This window comes from Dasypus novemcinctus, chromosome 5 (assembly GCF_030445035.2).
Source record: "Dasypus novemcinctus isolate mDasNov1 chromosome 5, mDasNov1.1.hap2, whole genome shotgun sequence".
Classification (NCBI taxonomy): domain Eukaryota; kingdom Metazoa; phylum Chordata; class Mammalia; order Cingulata; family Dasypodidae; genus Dasypus; species Dasypus novemcinctus.
In genome coordinates this window covers 19,068,534-19,090,750 of record NC_080677.1, presented here as the reverse complement: position 1 = coordinate 19,090,750, position 22,217 = coordinate 19,068,534, and the positions used below count along the sequence as shown (strand labels likewise).

The 22,217-nt window shown below is 39.0% G+C and overlaps 1 protein-coding gene and 1 long non-coding RNA gene across 2 annotated transcripts in view; one reads left to right on the top strand and one right to left on the bottom strand.

Annotated features, from left to right (window-relative positions):
* Positions 1 to 22,217, top strand: part of POU6F2 (POU class 6 homeobox 2) — a 382,627-nt gene that overhangs the window by 160,539 nt on the left and 199,871 nt on the right. The window lies entirely within an intron of this gene.
* Positions 16,743 to 22,154, bottom strand: LOC131278464 (uncharacterized). Its single transcript, XR_009185756.2, has 2 exons — positions 21,769 to 22,154; positions 16,743 to 16,943 (listed from the first exon to the last, which is right to left on the bottom strand). It is a non-coding gene; the product is annotated as an uncharacterized lncRNA (long non-coding RNA).

Genomic DNA, 22,217 nt, shown 5'->3' with positions numbered 1-22,217 from the left:
GATTTTCAAACAAATTTTTACCAATTCTGCACAAATTAACCCTCAACTTTTTACTCTCTACCCTCATTCTAATTTCCAGTGACCTATATTATAATTATTAACTCCATGAGTTTACACAATATATTTAGTTCATAATAGCGTAATCATACAATATTTGTCCTTTTGTGTCTGGCTTGCTTCACTCAACATGTCTTACAGGTTCATCATGTTGTCATATGCTTCACAACTTCATTTCTTCCTACCACTGAATAATATTCTATTGTGGGTATACACCTCAATTCGTTTATCCATTCATCAATTGATGGACACCTGGGTTGTTTCCATCATTTGGCAAAAGTGAATAATGCTGCTATGAACTTCGGTGTGCAGATGTCTGTTCATGTCTCTGCTCTCAGTTCTCTGAGTATATACTTAGTAATGGTATTTCTGGGTCACATGGCAAGTCTGTATACAACTTATTTAGGAACTACCAAACAGTCCTCCACAGTGTGTCTACCATTCTACATTCCCACTGACAGTGAGTAAGCATTCCTGTCTCTCTACATCCTCTCCAACACTTACAGTTTTCTGAGTTTTTAATAGTGCCCATTCTAATAGGTGTGAAATGAAAGCTCATTGCAGTTTTGATTTTCATTTCCCTAATTGCCAGTGATGTTGAACATTTTTTCATGAATTATTTTTGACCATTTGTATTTCTTCTTTGGGCAACTGTCTATTCAAGTCTTTTGCTCATTTTTAATTGAGTAGTTTGTCTTTTTATGATTGAGTTGTAATATCTCTTTATATGTCATGGATATTAAACCCTTATCGGATATTTGACTTGCAAATATTTTCTCCCATTGAGTTGGCAGCCCTTTCACCCTTTAGAAAAGATCCTTTGAGGTGCAAAAGTGTTTAATTTTGAGGAGGTCCCATTTATGTATATTTTTTTTGTTGTTGCTTGTGCTTTGTGTGCAAGATTTAAGAAACTACTTTCTAGCACAAGATCTTGAAGGTGTTTTCCTATATTTTTTTTCCATAGGAGTTTCATGGTTGTCACTTTTATGTTTAGGTCTTTGATCCTTTTCAAGTTAATTTGGTGTGAGATAGGGGTCCTCTTTCATTTTTTTCGATATACCTATCCAATTCTCCCAGTACCATTTGCTAATAGACAATTCTGGGCCAACTGGGAAGGCTTGACAGCCTTGTCAAAAATCACTCGACTGTATATGTGAGGGTCTATTTCTGATTTTTCAATTCAGTTCCATTGGTCAATCTGTCTGTCTTTATGCCAGTACCATGCTCTTTTTAACACTGTAGCTAAGTAAGATGCTTTAAAATCAGGAAGTGAGAGTCCTCCAACTTTGTTCTTCATTTTTAAGAAATATTTGGCTATCTGGGTCCCTTCCTCTTCTAAATAAATTTGATATTTGGCTTTTCCATTTCTGCAAAAAAGGCTGTTGGGAATTTTATTGTGGTTGCATTGAATCTCTAAATGAGTCTGGGGAGAATTGACATCTTAACCATATTTTGTCTTCTAGTCCATGAACATGGACTGTCCTGTTTATTTAAGTCTTCTTTTAGAAATGGTTTCTTTTAGCAATGTTCTGTAGTTTTCTGAATACAGATCCTTTATGTTATGTCCTTGGTTAAGTTTATTCCTAAATATTTGATTCTTTTAGTCACTATTATAAATGGAATTTTTTTCTGATTTCCTCCTCATATTGTTCATCAGTAGTACATAGAAAGACTATTGATTTCTGTGCATTAATCTTGTATCCCACCACTTTCCTGAACTTGTTTATAGTTCTTGTAGCTTTGTTGTAGATTTCTTGCAATTTCTTCTTTCAGTCAGTGATTATTTAAGAGTATGTTGTTTAATCTCCATATATTTATGAATTTTCCCTTTTCCACCCACTATTTATTTCCAATTTCATTCCATTATGATCAGAAGTGTTTTGTATTATCTCAATCTTTTAAAATTTTTTGAGTCTTTTCTTGTAACCCAACATGTCATTTGTCTTGAAGAAGATCCATGCACACTTGAAAAGAAAGCATATCCTGCTGTTTTTTTGCTCTATAGATGTCTTTTAGGTCTAGTTCATATATCATATAATTAAAGCTCTTTGTTTCTTTATTTATCCTCTGTCCAGCTATTCTACCCAATAATGAGAGTGGTGTATTGAAGTGTCCAACTATTATTGTAGAGATATCTATTTCTCCCTTCAGTTTTGCCAACTGGATATTGGGGCACTCAGGTTAGGTGCATAAATATTTAGTATAGTTATTTTTCTTGGTGAATTGCCTTCTATAAATATATAGTGACCTTCTTCATCCCTTATAACAGTTTTGCATTTAAAATATATTTGGCAAAATATTAGTACTTACACTCCAGCTCTTTTTTTTTTTTTTTTTTTTTGGCTACTATTTGCATGGTATATCTTTTTACAACCTTTCACTTTTAACCTGGTTGCATCCTTACATCTGAAGTAGGTCTCTTGTAGACAGCATATAGATAACTCATATATGTTTTGTCCATTCTATGGATCCAGTCTATGTCTTTTGATTGGGGAGTTCAAGCCATTAATATTCAATGTGATTACTATAAAAGTATTACTTACTTCAACTATTTTGTCCTTTGGCTTTCTGTTGTCATATCTTACTATTGTCTGTCTTTTTACCCTTTTATTTGCCCTTTCATGATAATCTTCATTTCTACACTCCTCTCCAAGTCTCTGGCCCTTATTTTTTCCATTCAGGCTCCAGAACTCCCTTTAGTTACTCTTGTAATTCTCATCTTTTGGTAACGTAGTCTCTCAGTTTTTATTTGTCTCTAAAGACTGTAAATTCGCCCTCATTTTTGAAGGACAGTTTTGCCAAATGCGGAATTCTTGGCTGGCAGTTTTTCTCTTTCAGTTCCTTAAGTATATCATACCACTTTCTTCTAACCTCCATGGTTTCTAATGAGAGGTTGTCACTTAATCTTATTGGCATTTCCTTATATATGATGCTTGCTTTTCTCATGCTGCTTTCAGAATCCTCTATCTCTGATATTTGTCATTCTGAATAGCAGGTGTCTCGGGGTAAGCCTATTCAGATTTATTCTGTTTGGGGCGCATTGTCCTTTGTGGATATTGATATTTATGTCTTTTATAAGGGTTGGGAAGTTTTCATTCATTATTTCCTCAAATATTCTTTCTGCCCCTTTTCCATTATCTTCTCCTCTGGGACACTAAAAACACATGTGTTAGTGTGTTGCACATTGTCATTCAGTTCCCTGAGACCCTGTTCCATTTTTTCCATTCTTTTCTCTTTTTTTCTGTTGTATTTTCCAGTTTGGATGTTCTGTCCTTGAAATCACTGATTCTGTCTTCAAGCAATTCAAATCTGCTGTTATGTGCCTCTAATGTATTTTCAATCTCATCCGTCATGTCTTTCATTTCCATAAACGCTGCCACATTTCTTTGCAGGCTTTCAAATTTTTCTTTATGCTTGTCCAGGATTTTCTTTATATCCTTTATCTCCTTAGTCATATTTTCCTTCAATTCTTTGATTTATAAGATTTGTGTGATTATCATTGATCATTTGTCTTAAATCCTGTATCTTCTCAGGGTATTTGGTTTGTTCCTTTTGCTGGGCCATCTATTCCTGTTTCCTAGTATAGCTTATAATGTTTTGCTGATGTCTAGGCATCTGAATAAGTTGGCGAATTTACTCTGATGGTCAATTTCTGTCTCTTGTCTAGTTTTTTTTTTTTTTTCCCATAGCTCTTCTTTGATATTTGGTTCAACTTATTCTAAGTCTTAAGCCCAGCTTAAGTTATAAAATTGGGCCAGTGACTCACTAATGGGGTGTAGATTTTCTCCCTGGGGTAAGGCTAAAGAGAAACCTAAAAGCAATTTTTCTCTTTTGAATTTCCTGACTGGCCAGCAGGTGGCGGTCATCAAACCCTTGCACAGAGGTGTTTCTTTCAACTTCCACTTTCCTGAGTTTGTGGTCTGGCCAGAGCCAAGATTCAAGGCAGGTTCTGCTGGCCAAATTCACTAAAGAGAATCTCTCTGACTCACACTCCCTCTTCCCTTATAACAGTGACGGGGAAGAAAACATCTGTTCCTCTCTCAGTCATGTACAGTGAACCAGGGATTTTATCCAGGCTTCATGTCTTGAGAGCAGGGGATGAGAGCCCTTCCTGGACACATCGGGGATTGGTAACTCATATTTGTTGTTTTGAATTCTTCATCTCTCTGTCCTTCACCCTCCTTAGAGTTGTGTAGCACTGCCCTGATCTGCTGATGCCAAAAGCAGGCCCCTTGGACAGCTTTTGGCCCTTTCTCCGTTGTTTTTGTGAGAGAGTTGAGCCCTGCCTGCCTACTGTGAAGCCATCCTACTGGAGTCCTTCACCTTTGTTCTTTTCATGGTAATACTTTGGTGACTTGCGAGTCATGCTACCTGCCATTAGTTTGGAAGATTTAAAACTGCTCCCACTACCCAAAAAAATTCAAAATAGCATGATTTGATTATGTAATTCTGTTATACTAAGATTAATTTTAAACATCTCACATAGCACCCTCTTAAGATAACTGAGACATCCCAGTTATCTCAAAACCAAGGACTGTCATCACATTTGGGATCTAGGCTCATCTATGAAAGTATGAAAGCTGTATCAAGGTGGGACTTCTCAACCCAGTAGTTTTTTTCTTTTTTTTAATATTTATTTTATTTATTCCCCTCTCCCCATTTCCCCTGTTGTCTGCTCTCTGTGTTCATTTGCTCTGTGTTCTTCTGTGTCTGCATGTATTCTCATTAGGCATCTCTGGGAACTGATCCAGAGACCTTCTAGAGTAGGAGAGAGACGATTACTCTCTTGTGCCATCTCAGGTCCCTGTTCTACTACATCTTATTTTCTCTCCTCTGCGTCTCTTGTTGTGTCATCTTGCTGTGCCAGCTCTCCACATGGGCCAGCACTCCCACATGGGCCAGCATTCCGTGTGGGCCAGTTTGCCCTCACTAGGAGGCCCTGGGCATTGAACCTTGGACCTCCTATAAGGTAGACAGGAGCCCAATTGGTTGAGCCACATCCGTTTCTCCAGTGGGTTTTTTTTAAATCCATAGTTTCCAACATGTCACATCTTCCCTCTCTAAACAGAGTACAACGTCATCAACATCAACACCATTTGCCTTATCCTAAGGCAGCACATCTTAGGGCATAAGAGCAAGGACTTTTCAAAGTATACAGGCTTGGATTTCCGAACATCAGTTTTCTCCTCTATCAACTGGGGATGATAAATCCACCTCTCTCACCTGGTGGCTGAGAGGATGAAGTGGTGATGCCTACAAAGTGCTTACCATAGTGCTTGATTCAGGCAGTGCCCCCAAAAGGCTACAAACTGGTTTCTTTATTTATTGTAGGATAAATTTATCACATTTTAAAAGCTAGAATTAAACCAAAAAGTAGTCCAGTGTGCTGTGATTTTACTTCTGAGTATATCAGAAGACAGTGAGCCTGTTTCTTCCCCTCATTTCTTCCTGCTCAGAATATCACAGACTTCAAGTTTATATTACGTGCCCACGTGGTAGTAGGTGCTCAATGAAACTGGCAGAACTGACTTGAGCAATCTCATGTCTTTGAAAATAGCATTTCTCCTTCCCGCAACAATGTGAGATATTGTAACTATATCCAGAAAGGGAGAAAATTATTAGGAGATTGGGGGCCCAACAAGAAAAGTCAAAACTGATTCAAATAGTTTCTGCCATTCTCAAAATAAAATAAATAACTGAAGGGAAAATGCCAGTCAGTAGTGGTCAGTATCCTTAACGTTTAGTTTGTTTGTTTTTGTTTTTGTTTTGTGCCTCTGATGAATATTATTGGTGAAATTTTAATATTAGAATTTAAACAAAATAAAATAAAACAAATAGATTTGTGTGCTAATGTGATGAAAGGATGCTAGACAAAGGAATAGTAGTTCTCAACCAGGTGCCATTTTGTCCGCTACCCTTGAAGACATTTGGCAATCTCTGGAGACATTTTGGAGTCACATATTGGGGGGGGGGGGGGGGGGCAGAGGAGATGTTATGGCTTCTGGAGGGTAGAGACTAAGGATATTGCTAAACAACCTACAAGACACAGAATGGCCTTGTAGCAGTTTTATATGAATTCCAAAAATAGATATTGGATTATGTTTGTAATCAGATCTGTACCTGGGTCTGATTGAGTTATGATTAGGGTTTTAATTGGGCCACATCATTAGGGCATTGAGTCCCTGCCCCTTGATGGGTGGGGATTCACAGATAAAAGGCATGGCAAAGGACAGAGTTGTGGGTTTCTGATATTGGAGTTTTGATGTTGGAGTTTGATGCTAAAGTCTTAAGCTGGAGCCCCAGGGAAAGAGACAGAGCCATTCACCTGATCGTCTACAGCTGACCTTGTGGAGAGAGGCAAAGCCTAGAGAGCCTCAGAGAGTATAGCTGACCTTGTGGAGGAAACAGAGGAGCTAAGCCCAGAGGAACCCAGGAAGCTTGAACCCTCACAGATGTCAATAGCCATCTTGCTCTGACATGTGGAAACAGACTTTGGTGAGGGAAGTAACTTATGCTGTATGAGCTGGTAACTGTAATCACCTACCCCAAATACCCTTTATAATGCCCAGCAGATTTCTGGTGTTTTGCATCAGCATCCCTTTGGCTGAGTAATACAGGCCCCCACAACAAATAATTATCTGGCTCCAAATGCCAGTTGTGGCAATAAACCCTGGATTAGAAAATAAAGTTTGGAAAAAAAATTGACAAAGAGTAAAGAAGCCTGATTGATTTCACAATCTCGAAGTAAAAGTGTGTTCCTGCTAGACGCTGAGATAAGAAAAGAGTCTTGATGTTTTTAGCTTGATTAAAAAATTATTTTATCTTCCTTCATAGTTAAATAGAATTAGACTCATAAGAATTTCATCAATTAGAGATGAAATTAACTTCCCAGGAAATAACAATGGAATAGCATTTTTTGACCACCTACTAGATGCCAAGCACTTATTTCATGCTTTTATTCACATCTTATTTAGTCAAAACACTCAATGAAATATGTAGCATGATTCCCTTTTCTATGTGATAGCATTTGGCTATAAGGGATGGAGAGACAGTGCTATGTTCCCCAAACCCCATTTCCTTTGCTTCCTGGACACAGAGTTAGACCCTATTTTCCATCCTCTCTTGCAGTTAATTGGGGCTTTGCGACTAAGCACAGCTAGTGGAATGTGGGATGAAGGAATATAGGTTCTTTCAGGACTGGAAATTTTCCCATGCAATCCCCCATGTGCAGGCTCTTACTTCAGCAGCTGGTGAAGGGGATCCAGTGCAGGACTCAGGGGCCCTATGGAATGGCCTGGATCCCTGCAAGAGTGTGTGGAGCAGAGGGCCCACTGGCCATCACTGGGCTTTGAAGTGGAAGGGAAACAAACCTTTATGGTGTTTAGCCGCTAAGATATTGTGGTTGTTTGTTAGAATAGTTGGCATGCCCTGATTAATACAAGCAGCTTGTAGCTGGAATTTGAACCCATGTTTTTCTCATCCCGATGACCCTGTTCATGATTACTGCATTTTGCTATACAGTACATACGTAATTATTACATTATGCTAAAAGGTTAATTATTATTTATCTTTTCAAAACTAGTACAAATTCTTTTCAAGAAATAGATGTGAAAAGATGTCTATAATTTTCCCTGTGTTTCCTCTGGATAGAAAAGTCAGAGTCTATAATTATCATTGAATTTTCTCATCATGAAGATTTATAAATTGATACAAACACATCCCTGGAGTATATAAATTTTCAACAATTTTAGCAACAGATAAAAATGTCTGGTTTTATGATTACCATATAAATAGACACTCTTCTTGACATGTTCTCCAGATATTAACTAAATGCATATTAGCTGTTCTTCTATCCAAGAACAAAACAAAGATTTTACCAAAACAAGGAGAAACAGACTTCTAGACTTAAAAAAACAACAAGGAGGTACTGCCTACTCCTTCCTATTCTAAATCAAAATAAAATGTCAGCTATCAATGAATGATCAAGACCATCAATTACAAAGACAATCATTGCATTTCCAAGACAGAGAACAAAGAGAAATGTCTCTAAGTAGATAAGACTGTGATCCCAGTTGGTGCCTAGACTGAGAGCTCCTTAAAAGAGATTCAATTTTATAATTGTGTTTAGAGCACCCTCTGGCATTTAATAGATACTCAAATACTTCTTGAATGAATCTGAATATTAGTATATTATTACAATTATTAGACCTAAACACAACAAATACATACTGAAATTGTTGGTAAGTTTTCTTTAACTTCTTGCTACCAATGACTCCCTGAATTCAACATACTGAGCAAATATTGTGACAGTGACAATAATTTTATGTTACTATGACATGCTAAGATCAGAAAGAGTTATGGCCCGTTCTACTTATCTGAAGTAATGTACATATGAAATGCACAGAATCTTCTGGTGTGGCATCAATTTCCATGGCATTAAACTAAGAACTTGCCCATGAAATGAAGTTTTGTGCTCTCTCAAGGACATCTACAAAATTCCTTGATTTGCCATGTAATATTTCCACTCTTTCTGGTACTATATTTTGGTTTTTAAGCTTTAAGTTGATTGTCCATGACATTTTGTCTCATTGTAGATTGTGTTGTAGCTTATTGTATATTTGAGGTGTTTTTAAAATTTTGTGCAATTTACTCATCAATTCATTTATTCATCATACATTTTATTAACTACCTTACCCTGTCCTGTGTTCAGAGGATACCGCTCATCTGGCACCTCAACCCAAATTCTCAATATTATAATATTCTAACATAGTGATACAGAACTCACAATTAGTGGGAAAGGTGGACATGGAAATAGGTGGTTGGCAAAATAATTTGATAGCAGTATGGACATAAGATGGGATCTAAAGAATGGGTGATCTCATGTTTACTCAAAAAGTGTTTACCTTAGGTGGTATCCAATTGGAATTTAACATCTGCCCTTTCTCAAAATTATCGTTAACTTCTTAGTTACATTGCCAATTTTATTAATGATATAATTGATTCATTTTTTAGAATTATGTTCATGAAAAGCTTCTTTCTCTACTCCCTTTCCTTATTTGGGGGGCTTTTAAAAAGGTTGATTCCCTCCTCCCTCCCTCACTGCCCAGACGAGGACGCATGTCCAGAGGTTTGGGTGATGAGCTGGATCGCAAGCCGGGCTTAGGACCAGGTCCCTTCATCCCTTTGTGGGAAGTCTCACGTGGCCATGCTACCTATGGCAATGGCCAGCGTTCTGTGACCATTAGCCCTCCCCCAGAAGCAAACGAGAGCATAACGTCACACTACGCCGAACTTCTGGGTGACTTTTATTTTCTTCTCCACATCTCTTGAAAAACCACCACCAAGAAAAAAACAAGAAATTTAATTATATCAATCCATCTATTCAGCTGTCCTCCAATTGTGTCTTCCAGACTCCCGGGTGTAAAATCAAAGCCTGTGGATATTTCCTCTGAGAGTTTTCATTAAATGGTATTCAGCTCAGAGGAAGGCTGTGTTGAATCTTTAGTGTTCTGATACTCTTATGTACCTGGGTCTCCTGCCCCTGCTTGTTTTTGCATAAATTTATGGGAACAACATCCTTAGTATATGCTAAGCATACAGCTCCATGAGAGCCCCACCCTGTGGACAATACGTCAAGGACACTGTAATTTCTGTTACACAAAATGCATCTTTCCATTTTAAAGATAAATTGGTCCACTTGACTATTGAATAGAATGCGACCCTAAGGATGCATTGTTACTAAAATTAGATTATTGAGGAGAAAATAGTCAAAATGGAAGTATTTTCTGGTCCTCTATTGCTTCCCATACAGCTCTATTGAGCACTGTTCTCACTGTACTTAACATGAATACCCTCCATCTCGTGGGGTACAGCGTGAACAGTGCCCCCTGGAGGTGTGCAGTGCAGTGGCTCTTCCTCTTAAAGCTCTTCCTCTGTTAGTCTTGATATGGAGGAGATTAATTTTAATCAATGTCTGAAGTGAGCGATATTTTCAAGGGAAGACTAAATGCAGCCATGTTGCTTTGGGCTCGTCTCTGGCAAGAAGTCTGGCAGTAAAGGAAGGAGACCACAGTGTGGTGATTTTGGCTAAGCAATTTTCTTTGTGTTTGGGCTTGTTTACTGCAGCCTCATATTCAGTGTCAAGGTGTGAAAGCATCTCTTGTTCCAAGATACCACTCACCCTCTCTTCATATAGCAAAACTACTATTTAATCAAAACTTTTCCAGGAATTTGTTTTCTACTGATGCCAGTTTCCTTGCCAGCACATTGAATTTTCCGGGCCTCATTAATGCCATCCTTCCCATCTAGTTCTGTTTCACATAACATTTTTCTAGAAGTAAAACTATCCAAATAGGGCATCAACCAACAAAAGAACTTTTTCATAAACTGCTAACTAAATATAAGCTGTCTTCCATCTTACTCCCTGCGTTTGGCTTTCTCCTTGTGTTCAGAAGCTGATTCTTTCACCTTCTAATCCAATAAAATATCTGCCTTCCCACTTTTAGTTCATGCATTTTGAATGCCTTGTAGATTCCTAATATGCTGTCTTTTTGATGCTATACTCTACCAAGGCGGTGATTCTGTTTCATCCCTTACATTCTTTGTTACTTTTACCTTCCTAATTAATATGACACCCTCTTTTCCATTCTTTACTGTATAAATCCTCCTGCTCACGTGCTCACCTCTCCTAGCAGCCTGCCTTTATCTGACCCAGATCTACAGCCACTCTTCTTTTGTAAAAGAAGGAAGAAGCAACAAAGACAATGTAATAGATGTGTCTGGATAAATCGTAACGAAAATAGTTTCCATTTCTGGAGTGTTTTCACGGTATCAAGTACTGTGTTAAGGACTTTCCATATCGGATCTCACATGCAGAATAATTTCACGAAGTAGTTATAATCATCTGTATTTTACTTGTTCAGGTCACACAACTGGTAACTGGTGGTATCAAGATGAAAACCAAGGGCTCCCAGCCTTAGCCACATACTACACGGTCCCTTCTCCTTCCAGTTCACCCCACTTTCTCCCTGGAGATTCAAAGTTTAGCCTGTTTCCCCACTGAGGTCCTTGACGGTCTAGATCAGATTACATTTTATCCCTTCATTCCCCCTGCATTGTCTCCACTGCTTCTTAGCATATGCAGAGCCCTTCCTTCAGAACAGCGATCCCCTGGGCCTGTTGTAATTTATACCTATTGACACTGCTGCAGGTAATTCACCCTGCAAACTGTCGCTTCCCAGCAGTAGTTAGCAAAGGGAAATCCTAGGCATAGTGCCTATCAAGAGAGGACCTTGGCGTCACCTGATGCAAACATACCTGGAAGAAAATGAGCCTGTGGTTCTTGAATGGATAACCAGATGTCTTGTTTCTGAGCGAGGCATCATTAGACGACTGAAAGAACCAGAGGGGCTATTAACTCCCGAGACAACCTGATTATTGGCAGGCTCATCTGCATGTCCTGGAATTTCCCTCTCGTAGATCTTTTATTCTTTTGGTAAATAGCAAAAATTCAATTGCAGTAATCTCTTAAGAAACTATTACTATAAAATGTTTTGAAAAGCAAATTGCTCTATTTCCTCTTGAGTGCCCAAAGATAAGAATCAGAGAACCAAGGAAAATTTTTAAGTGGAAGAGACTTTAGAAATTATCTGCTCTCACCTCCTATTTAACAACTAAAGGAATTGAGGTACAGCAATATGAAAGAACTTCATCAAGGTTAAATGTGGTGAAGTCTCCTCAAAGGACATAACTGAAATGTCTCTCTTTAAAATGAATGCTATGGCAGTTATATAAATTTTCATACCTCTTACTTTTTCTCTGCTTCAGTGAAGACTATGATAAATGTAATTTATAAATTTGGCACAATGGAAACTTATTCCTGCCTTCAGATGGTGTTTGCATTTTTTCCCCTAACCCTTGTGGTTTGAAAGGGTTAAAGCATTAGCCCCACCCAATATGCAGTGGAATTTGAAATTTACTGTATGATGCTTCTGCTTTTCATTTTTTACCATTTCACACCTTGTCCGCATCTTGAGCAAGCTTGTAAGTTTCCAGCGCATACATTTCTTGTGATGATATATTGTCCTGGTGGAAAATTTCATTTACTGGCTGTGCCCTTTGCTGAACCTGTTGCTAGTCAGGGAACATGATAAGCGTATAAGTAGCATGCTACTTCATTTATCATACATCGTTTTAGACACTCAAATATCTCATATACAATTCTGAATCTGCACAGAGGGAAACTACCCAACTTACACACACACACAAAAGATCTTCAAATGAATTGTCAGTATATGATATATAAATGTATTCTCTTAATAAAAACTAATCATAGTTTATACTAAATCTGTAAGTGCCCTTCTTTTATATATAACCCTGGTAACCACCTGCTATCAAATAATAATAGAAAGTAGCTGGCTTTTGTGATTTGGTGTAGAAGGAGAAGTGGAAGATATAAAAACGCTGTCTGTTTTCCATAATTGAATTACTTTGTGAAATATATCAGAGGGTTGAGAATCTCGGCAGTGTTTCGAGGGTTCTGTGGTATCACACTTCTCACCAGGGAAAGCGCTCCAACGCTGTCCTCCTGTTACCTGACGTGAACACCGCTGTAAGTCAGAACCAACACTTTGAGAAGTCTGAATTAGGCTGGGGAGGAAAAGTGTCCACGGGCGATTGGGAAACAAGGAAAACAACGCTCTGAAGGGTCGTTTTCCAAGGCTGCTACAGGAGGTCAGGCCTACCTAATTTCAGTAACTTTCCATCTATCGATTTCTGCTCTTCTCCTGCCTGTCATTACAGTCTTTTACTAGCACCCATGTTTTATGTCTAGCATAAAAAAAAAAAAAATCTACATTCTGTCAAAATGGAGCCCTCGAAATTTTGAAAGTGAGACTTGATTTACATTAAACACTGCTTAGACTAATTAGGACCTTTCTCAGAGGAATTGTGAACATGAAATACAGCTAACAATTACGGGGCTGCTGCCTCCTGCTGTGGACCGTCTCGGAAGTACTTCAGCTGACTAGGATCCGTAAGGAGAGGTGAGGGCTACAGACACGCACATAAAGACGCCGGTGTGGACGAGGCCCACGCGTCCTCATTTACACAGGGCTGCTGTCCTCCAGCAGGGCAGCGGCGCCACGGCACATTTCAGCAGCCCGCTCGGTAACCGCCTGTAAACGGGGCTCAGCGGGACCCTGCCTTGCAGGGCGTAGTCCCAAAAAGAGGAGACGCCTCTCCGATGAAAACATTTATTATTTTATAAAGAAGGATGCCCCTTCTGGGAGTATAGGGTTAGAGCTCAAACAATGTGGTCCAGAGACAACACCTTAGCTAGAGCTAGGCAACCAACTTTTTGATTTTCTCCATTTCTCACGTTGATAAAACTCTCTCTGGGCCTTCGTTCTTTCTGAGCTTTGGCTCACAATGTGTTTGAGAGGCTATTGGAAGCTATGGATCTTCACGGGGAGAAATGCACATGCCTCAAACACACGGACTTCTGTATTATCATTTCAGGAAACACAAATCCTCTCGGGTTCTCCCTTGGATCCCTGAATGCAGTGGAAAGAACACCAGATTCAAAGCCCCAGCAACAAACTGGGCAGGTTATGAAGTCGCTCGGAACTCAGTTTGGGCGTCTATCAAATGAGCACGATGGTGGTATTACTACTGGCCTGAGTGGGTCTTTACGGAGAGTCAATGAGACAAGGCGTGTAGGAGGCCAACCTCTGCCTGCCTCGCTGTCTTGCTTGGTCAGCATCTCTTTCCTTTCCTTGCTTAAACTAAATTACCAGGAAGCCAGGTCATTCGCTCTAAAAGCAGGGGCTGGCAAACTACAGCCCACCAGCCGACTCTGACCTACCGCCTGTTTTTCTAAATAAAAATCTGTTGGAACACAGGCACAATCATCTGTTCACGTCGAGTCTATGGCTGCTTTTGTGCACTGAGGCATTGTCATAGAAACCCTGTGGCTCACAAATCAGAAAATATTTTCTATCTGGCCCTTTATGGAAAATGTATGCCCACCCCTGCTCACACAGCAGATCAACTTGCCACACAGCAAGGTCACTTGCCAGCCCCTCTCTCGTCACCCTGTTTGAAGGAATCTGTTTATCTGTAGTGTAACCCTGTCCTACTGGATGTTGGATCTGGGGTGGGTGCTGACAGCTGGTGGCAGTAAAGTCTGATAGCTAAGACTATGTGCTCTGCATAAGCGCTCCAAACTGGCATCAACTTAAGGGTCCATTGAGAGGAAAATAGATACATAAATTTTGATGTTTTTGTGCAACGAAATAGTGCATAACCATGAAAAGAATGAACTACTGCTACACAAATTAACGTGGATTGAGCAAAGGAAGGTGGACCCAGAGGAGTGCATACTGTATGGTTACATTTGTACAAAGTTCTATATATGCTAGATTAATTCAAGGCCAAATAGTGGGGAGGGGTTTGTACCTGAGAAGTACTATAAGGGAAACCTTCTGGGCTGCTGAAAATATTCTATACCTTGATCACTTAGACCAAGATGGTAATTACATTTGTAAAAATCCATTGAGCTGGCTGTTTAAGATGATTGTACTTCTTCAAACAAGAGGAGAGAGACAGAGGAAGAGGATGCTCTGAGCAGGGGCAGTCAAGGCTCAAATCCCAATTCCACCAATTACTGGTTTTGGGGATTGGGGCAGCTATCTTCCCTTCTCTACAGTTACAAATCCAAAAACCTCAGAAAAGCCAAAGTGTGTTTGCAATTGATTTAGCAGTAAAAACAAACAAACAAAACCGCCTTAAGTTTTTATTTATTCAGTGAAAAGTAATAGTTTTGCTGCAGAAATATTAATGTGTCTTGATTATGGAGTACTGGATTAGACCCCACTGGGGTGTTATGTGATGTGTGGTATGTAGTTTCCATATTAAATTTCTAAAATACAAACAGTTCAAAATTCTAAACGTGGGACCCAAGAGTCAGGGATTGTGGGTCCACATCTGCCTCAAAGGGGTTGTGATAATGAAATAAAATGTCATCTGAAGAGCACTTTCAACAATGCCACTCTCATGGAAAGCGCTCGATAAATAGTAACACTATTAGTAACTGCTGTCTTTGCTCCCACTCCTAGGAAGCTTGTGCCTGTTGCTCTCCTTAGGGCCGGGCGACACCAATTATGAAAAACTATCACGAGCCAAAGCTCCTAAAGACCGTAGTCTATCGACTTCCCTTGAGCAAACTTCATGGGAAAGAGGTGGAAGGCTGTCGCCTCAGAGAGGGGAGAGAAGCCCTGAGCCCTCGACCAGGGAAGCTTCACAAATGGGACTCTCTTAAGAGAGGCTGTTTTATAGCACATCTCCACGTGAATCCTTCTCCTCCTAAGACCAGAAATTGCTAAGTGTTCTTGAACACGGCATGAGGGTTTCTCTGAAGGACCAGGAGAGGGGGATTTATCTAGTGCTGATTCTGCCTGAGTTTAAAAAATACACCATTTACAGTGTTCCTGCTGAGCTGTGCGTATTTGAAGTCCTCACCAAAAGGACTCCGCTGTCGCAGACATCTTTGCTTGTGCTGGGATTAAGGCGGCAGTGAGCAGTAAGTTCCCCCCTCATCAGAACAAGAGCAAGAAAAATTAACGGGAGAAGCAAATCACATCAATGATCCCTCAAAAGGATTTTCAGGCTCTGAAAATAATCAAAAGAAGAGGCATCTGCCTTAGTGGAAAGGGCAATGGCTCTGAGTACTAAATTCTGGCTCTCACTTCTGCCACTACCAGCTGGGTGACCTTGAACAAGCCACTTACACCCTTTGCACCTCAGTTTGTTCATTTATTGTTGAAGGAATCTTACCAATTGATGCTGATCTCAAATAACACAGTTCTGTGAATTCTGATTTTCCCAACTTGGGAAGCCTAGAAACCCGTTCTGACTGATCACTTCTAAAGTAGTATGGATGACATGACATGGGGAGCTACAGACGTGAGGAACTTTACAAAATATTTGTTTTTAGATTATGACTTTGTTTTTGTTCACGGCTGCTTCGCCAGCACATAAACTAGTGCCTGGCACAAAGTAGGTGCTCAAAAATATTGAATTGAATGAATGAATGAATGAATGATAATTATAGTATAGATCTGTTGTTGAGGCAGCAGTGGTTTCTTTGATAAATAAATACTAATGAAGATAACATTATTTAATGGCTTTTTTACAAATAACAAAATGTTTTCAGCCATACAGAAAACACCAACTCAAAATGACTTAGAGCGAAAATGTTTTATCTTGTACAACAAGAAGTCAAGAGGTAGGAAGCATCTTTATTGGCTAATTCAGAGTTCAAGGGTGTCTTCAGAGACCCAGGTTTCTTCCATTTCCTGTTCTGCCATCTTTGGCATATTGGCTTTCTCATCAGCCGGCTCATCTTGTGGTTGCAAGTGGCTGCTGCATTTCTAGGTATCATCTTTTCCAAAAGATCCCAGCATACATCCTCTCATTTCTTATTGGTTAGAATTAGATTGTGTCCCACCCATAGCCTCTTGTTGGATTCATAATTGTCTTAGGTAAGTGAGGGAAGAGGGCTCTCTTAACAAGAAGGAAATAGAGGAGTAGATTTAGGTAGTCAACCGATAGCGACTACCACAGTACTAAATAGATACCCCTTTAAAAAGAATAAATGAACGAATGAATAAATGAAACAATCAGCATCAAGATAAAAGGTCATTGTTAAAATGCCAAATGAGTAGCACAAAAAATAAGGGCCAGAGGAATTTTACAGAGACATCACTGTGGACTGGCGAGAGAAGGAAGGGGTCACTGAGATAATGTCACGTGGTCTGGACATGGATGTTTCAGATATGAGTCAAGTGCTGGTGAAGGTACTTCATTTGTGGAGATAGTTTGATCCACTGCAGGGAAGTAGACACATATACAGTATTAATGGTAAGGGGTACAATGAAGGAACAGATATGGATCAATAGGAGACAGTAATTAAGGATCAATTTAGAAAAATAGGTTTTATAGCCAGGCTAATTGGGTAGTCTTTATTCCATTGGTGATGGGAAAGCTCGTTATTTTTTAAGTCAGGCATGTTGAGCCTGACTTACATAAAGTAAAATTCACCTTTTTTTAATATACAGTCCCTTGAGTTTGTTTTGACAAACAAATACAGCTGTATAACCACTATCATAGTCGAAATAAGAGAGTATTAATATTTCCCCCAAATTCCATCATACCCCTTTGTACTTATCCCTTCCAAGGTACCCAGGGCCCTGGCAACCACTCTGTTTTCTCCCCCTATCAGTTTGTGTTTTCCTGAATGTCATATAAATATACACACATAGCCTTTTGAGTCTGGCTCTTTCCACTTAGCATATACATTTGAGACCCGTCCATGTTGTGTGTCACAGTAGTAAGCACCTTTTTATTTCTGAATGGGACTTCATCTATGGATGTGCCACAGATTGTGTATCCATTTTGGGGGGCAATTATGAAAGCTAATATAAATATTTGCATACAGAATTTTCTATTAGTATAAATGTATGTTTTAGTTCCCTTGGATAAATACCTAGGAGTGAGATGCCTAGGTGGTATGCTAAGTATATGTTTAATTTTTTAAGAAAGTGTTTTTCTAAAGTAGCTGTACCATTTTATAATCCCACCAGCAATGTCTGAGCATCCCAGTTACTCTACATCCTTGCCAGCGATTGGTATTGTCAGGTTTTTAAAATTTTCTCTTTCTTTTTCTTTCCTTTCCCTTTGCTTTCTTTTTACCGTTTAGCCATTTTAACAGATGTGTAGTGACTCGTTGTGGTTTTATTTTTCATTTCCCTAATGACTAATAATATTTAGCATCTTTTCATGTGTTTATTTGACATCCATATATCTTCTGTGGTAAAGTGTCTAATGAGAAAGATTTTAATTTTCTTTTCTTTTGGATCATGACATGATAAAATCAAAGCTTAGAAAGATTACTGAGAGTCTTTAATGAAGGTACTGGTGATATGAAGTTCAGATAGGGCATTAGTGCATAAGCCAGAGCAAGGCAACGATGAGGCCAATATATCTATAATTAACTTATGTGTCCTAACAAAAAGATATCAAATGTTTGAAAACTCTTTGCGGTGTGCCTGACAGTATAGGAAATGATTACTACCATTTATTAAGCACAAGACATATGCAGACACACATGTACATTTGTATGTATTCACTCATTTAATCTTCATACCATAATCTTTATACCAATAAAACACTGGGTTTTATTTCTTCTCTTGTACGTATGAGAAAACTAAGGTAGAGTGGGCAAATTTATCACTCAAGAACATGCTGCTAGTAAGCAGCAACCTAGGATTTGAACTTTGGTAGTCTGCCTTCATTCCCATGTTAGTAACTACCACATGATACTGACTTAATAGAAGCAGCTATGAATTCATAAACTATAAGAAATCGCCAGGCATATATAGAGGTATATTTTTTAGTTCTGGTTTTCAAAATCAAATCTGGTTTGACAAAGACATCAAATGTAACTCTTCTCGATAATATTTACTGCATGTGCCATATTGGGCAATAATAAAATGATATTTTTCTTCCTTATTTATCCAACTGGATCAAGGGTGGTGGTCTCCAATCCTAGTAACCTACAGGCTACTGTGATGCTTAATTTCATGTGTCAACTTGGCTAGGCTTATTATGGTGTCCTGTTGTTTAATCAAGCAAGTTCTGGCATGGTTGTTATGTGAGAGTATTTCACAGATGAATTTGAATCTATAAGCTGTTGATTGCATCTACAATCAACAAAGGAGATTGCCCTCAGCAATCAGTTAGAAATCTTAAAGCCAGAACTGAGGATTTCAGAATTCAGAAAGAATTTCTGTCTTACTTCAGCCAGTCAATTTCTCCTGAGGAATTCAACTTCTCCTGAGGAATTCAACTTTCTTGGCATTTCTAAGTTGCCAATTCCCCACAGTCCCATGAGCAAAGTCCTATAATGTATGTATGTGTATACTGTCAGTTCTGTTTCTCTGGAGAACCCTGAACTCATTAGGTACTTCATCAATTTTCTGTGATTCTTCCTCAAATTTGTCCTGCTGAAGGAAAGAGGAGGCACTCCTTGGCCCTGTGGCCTGAGGACAAGTGGCTTTGCTGGGATGCCTGCCTCCCCCAGCCCTACTTAGACACATGCTCGCTCTTCTCCATTCCACTCTCCAGTGGGAGAACCAGGGTCACTGCTGGATTACTTAGGCCCTTCAAGGGCATGGCAGCACCTACCTTCAAAATCACATCTGCAGAGCCTCAAAGATGAGGCAAAACAAACGAAAAATACAACAGAAAGCCTTTTATCCTTTCTCATTTCTTGGCTCAGCCATACGAGAGTTATTTTGCTGAGTCCCTCAAGAAGAGATAAGGTGCTAATTGTAGTATCAATAATTTAGTCTAGGGACCAAGGCAATTTGTGCTATCAGATCAAAATGGACACATTTTTTAGAGATTTTGTATTGTAAGGGTGTGAAAAGCCCGTAGCTAATCCCCAGAAATGAAGTCCCCAGAATCCACCTGATTTGTCTCTCAGTCAGTCAGGAAACCAAGAATTTGCTTTTCTTACTGAATAACTTCTTACTGGATAACTTGGACAGGTAGTTGATACGGTGCTCTAGCAAAGATTTGTATATGGACAGTGAAAGGTGAGCAGTAATACAGAAGTCTAGGTCTATTTTTGGTGCCAGAATGTTCTTAGGCCTTTGACAGTTCAAAACAAACAACATCAGTCTTCAGCTTCTTAAACAAGAGGCTTGTTAGGAAAGAACTGAGGAAATGTTTTTAGCTGAAAGGTAACAACGTTTGATTTCTATTAATTGACTTAATATTTTCCCAGTACTGTCTATACTATGAGATTAGTAATAGGTTCTCTCAAGGGAAAGCTTTGATTTCCTATATTTCCACATGAAGTAAGAATAGGAAGTAGAAAAACAGAGACCCTTTAATATTTCCTTTAAAAAAAAACAATTTCGTGATGAGACATTATAATTAATCCTAACTATTGCCGTTAACTTTAGATTGTGCTGTCTTTCTAAGATACAGGCATATTTTAAATTGCTTCTAAAAGGAAGACAGGAAACAACAATTTATCACCAATAGATGCCTACACTGCAAAAACTCCCACATATATAGCTTTTGACTAAGTGTGGGAAACACTTTGATCCTGTGGCACGGGAGGGACTTGGTTCTCACTGGCTGGGTAACCACAGTGAATCTCCTTCTCCGAGACTGAATTTCCTCATCTATAAAATGTGCATAAGAATACTCATACTGAGGATTGTAGTGAGGATTAAATACAATAATATATGCAAAATATTAGTCACTAACTGGTAGTTGCTTTTTCCTAAAATTATATGAAATTCCAAGGAATGTAAACTGATCACTCATTCCTGCACACACACACACGTTTCAAACAAATCATACACGATTAATATAGGAGAGATCTTAACCTAATGTTATCGACCCAATGCATCCCCCATATCCAAGCCAGCAGTTAAAAATCATTGTTCCCGTTTATATTTACCATTAACAGATTCACCATCTCCAACCCCAAGGAATCTACAACTATCATTATTTTTTCCTTAGCATTAACTTTGCAGCTGACCCTGGTTTGGAAATGGTTTCTCCATTGAAAAGGATTTGATTTATTAAGTTCTATCTTTTAACATGCCGGAAGTCAGTGGCAGCGACAAATACTCCATAGATTTTTTTGTTTCTAAAGGTATCTTGGGATTCACTGAACTTCACAGTAGGCCAGGAGAAAAGGTGCCCTGAAGGTGTTCAAATTATAGCTATTTCATGGAAATAATGTTTGGCTTAGGTAGTGAGTTACTGAAGTTAAGAATTTTGTCAAGTGAATTACCAATAAGCAAAGCTAAAGTCTACTTTGGTTCTATAAATCACAGAAATAAATATCTTTAGAGGTTTTACCTGCTTGGGAAATATTTGGACCTTCTTTAATATCCTGAGTTAAAGATAGTATCAAAATTAAATTTTTCAAACACAACCAGATAGCTTCATAGAAATTGACTTTTTTCCAAACTCTTCATGAGACCTGACCAGCTTTCCTCTAAGTTCTGAATACTGAATAGTGCAAATGATGTACAATTATCCATTTTTCCATTTCTGCACTAGTCTTTGAAGTCTTTCCATTCTACTTATTATCTAGCCTCCCAGGGACAATATTAACCAAGTCATTAGCCCAAGATATTGTCTCGATCTTAAAAATCTAGCACTTTGAAAGAAAATCTTGTCTTACAACTTGGTTTTCATCAATTTTTCACCTTCCCCTTAAAGCTGTTAGCAATAGACTGCTGTCCCTGAATATCATTGTGTTTGTTTGGCAGTCTTCTATTTCTACATGTTGGGTAAGGATTGAACACTAAAGCAAGTGTCTGTCCGTCTAGAGGGAGCTTATTTTTGGCAGGAAATCAGGTTATGATCCCAGTAAAACCTTGGTTGTCCCCAGTATAACACATGAGCTGTACTACGCAAAGTTCCAGCTAGACTTCAGTAGAGGGTACCAATGGGAAGAAAAAAATCCTTAAATTTCAGAAGGAAGATGGAACAATTTGACCCAGCAGGTCATGACTCTCATGCCTCTCTGTTGCTGCCTTCACTTCTATTCCCAACCCTTTTTCTGTCAACACAGTGAAGAGAACAAAGTTCAGTTGGCATCTTGAGATAAGCAGTACTTACAGGTTATTCATGATTCAGGTTCTTCACTTTCCAACAACTGGCCCTTTCAGGAAGCTGTGTAATTCAAGCTGTGAGTCTTGGGTTGAAAGCAACCCAAAAAGAAATAAAACAACAGACGAGAGTTCAAGATGACTGCAATAGAACCAAAGACTTTTCTGCCATCTGCTTTCACCCTTTAAAATTGCCTCAGTGGTCAAGTTAAGGAACAGACTTCCCACAATTAATGAAATTATGTTTCAAATATGTACTGAGTCCCTGCTTTGTGCCAAGCCTTGGGGGTAGCACTGTGACTACACTGATGGTCAAAAAAAGGGCCTGGGGGAAGCAGAGCTGACCCAATGGATAGGGCATCCGCCTACCCCATGGGAGGTCCACGGTTCAAACCCTGGGCCTCCTTGACCCTTGTGGAGCTGGGCCGTGTACAGTGCTGATGCACGCAAGGAGTGCCG